Raw genomic sequence first — 1,782 nt, 5'->3', positions numbered from 1 at the left:
CCAAGGCATATGGCGAGTGGTCCTCCGAAGGTTCTTTTATATAAGACTCCGTCCTCGGCCAAACAAAACGGGCCGCTTTTGTTCTCAATGCCCTTGATTCTTTGGGGTCCTGTGGGAGTTTTCCTGTTTTTAGATAGTCCACATACCTGTTTCTCCAGTCCCAAGTAAGGCTAGTTGAGTTGACCTCGGCGTGCCCTTCTTCTACGACCGACCTCATTAGCTGTACCACCTTTTCGGACTCGAGCTCGTCGTCCTCGACTGTCGAGCCCAGATTGGCGAGGGCATCGGCCTCGCTGTTTTGATCTCGGGGTACGTGTTGGAGAGTCCATTCTTTGAATTTGTGCAAGGTGTTTTGGAGTTTGTCGACATACCTTTGCATCCGGCTCTCCCTGGCCTCGAACGTTTTGTTCGTCTGATTTACCACAAGAAGAGAATCGCACTTGGCTTCGATCACTTCGGCGCCGAGGCTCCTGCTAATTCTAAACCTGCAATCATAGCCTCACACTCGGCTTCATTGTTAGTCAACCTCCTCGTCCGTATAGACTGCCTAATGACGTCCCCGTTAGGAGGTTTTAGTATGATCCCCAATCCCGACCCCTTTACGTTCGAAGCTCCGTCCGTGAACAATGTCCATACTCCGGACGGAGTCCCCGAGCTCAGCAGGAGCTCTTTTTCGACCTGGGGAATAAGGGTCGGTGTGAAGTCGGCGATAAAATCAGCCAATACTTGCGACTTAATCGAGGTTCGAGGTCGATATTGGATATCGTACTCGCTAACTCCTATGGCCCACTTGGCCAGCCGGCCGGACAATTCGGGCTTATGCATGACATTTCTTAATGGGTATGTAGTTACAACATGTATGGGGTGACTTTGGAAGTATGGCTTCAATTTCCTTGAGGCACTAATTAGGGCTAATGCCAATTTTTCTAGGTGAGGATACTTCGTTTCCGCTTCCCCTAGTGTCCTACTTACGTAGTAGATGGGGAACTGGGTGCCCTGTTCTTCCCTAACTAGGACCCCACTGACGGCTACTTCCGATACGGCCAAGTATAGGTATAGAGGCTCTCCGATTTTCGGAGTATGCAACAAAGGTGGATTAGAAAGGTACCTTTTGAGTTCCTCTAGGGCGTGCTGGCATTCTGGTCCCCACGTGAAATCATTCTTCTTCTTTAGAAGATTGAAAAATCGATGGCTCCTCTCCGAGGATCGGGATATGAACCGGCCTAGAGCAGCTATGCGCCCGGTGAGCCGTTGGACGGCCTTTACGTTATCGACAATCTTTATGTCCTCGATTGCCTTAATCTTATCCGGATTGATCCCGATTCCCCTATTGGACACCATAAATCCCAGGAACTTTCCGGATCCGACCCCGAACGCGCATTTCTCCGGGTTCAGCTTCATGTTATATTGCTTTAATATAGCAAAAGTTTCCTGCAAATGGCTAAGATGTTCCTCTGCGCGCAGGGATTTAACTAACATATCATCAATATAAACTTCCATGGTTTTGCCTAATTGATTCTCGAACATCTTGTTAACTAGGCGTTGGTAGGTGGCCCCGGCGTTCTTTAGCCCGAAGGGCATCACGTTATAGCAGTAAGTGCCATACTTAGTGATGAAAGACGTTTTTTCCTGATCGTCCTTATCCATCCGGATCTGATTATATCCGGAATAGGCGTCGAGAAAACTTAGTGTCTCGTGGCCGGCCGTGGCATCGATCATTCGATCGATGTTAGGCAAAGGGAAGGAATCCTTGGGGCAAGCTTTATTTAGATCTTTATAATC

At 48.7% G+C, this 1,782-nt stretch overlaps 1 protein-coding gene across 1 annotated transcript in view; it reads left to right on the top strand.

Moving 5' to 3' along the window:
• LOC109232458 overlaps positions 1-1,782 on the top strand; it is a 5,626-nt gene that overhangs the window by 3,517 nt on the left and 327 nt on the right. The gene's annotated exons all lie outside the window — the stretch shown is intronic.

Source organism: Nicotiana attenuata, chromosome 9 (assembly GCF_001879085.1).
Source record: "Nicotiana attenuata strain UT chromosome 9, NIATTr2, whole genome shotgun sequence".
Lineage (NCBI taxonomy): Eukaryota > Viridiplantae > Streptophyta > Magnoliopsida > Solanales > Solanaceae > Nicotiana > Nicotiana attenuata.
Note: the sequence above shows the minus strand (reverse complement) of the source record. Positions and strands in the feature narration are given on the sequence as shown.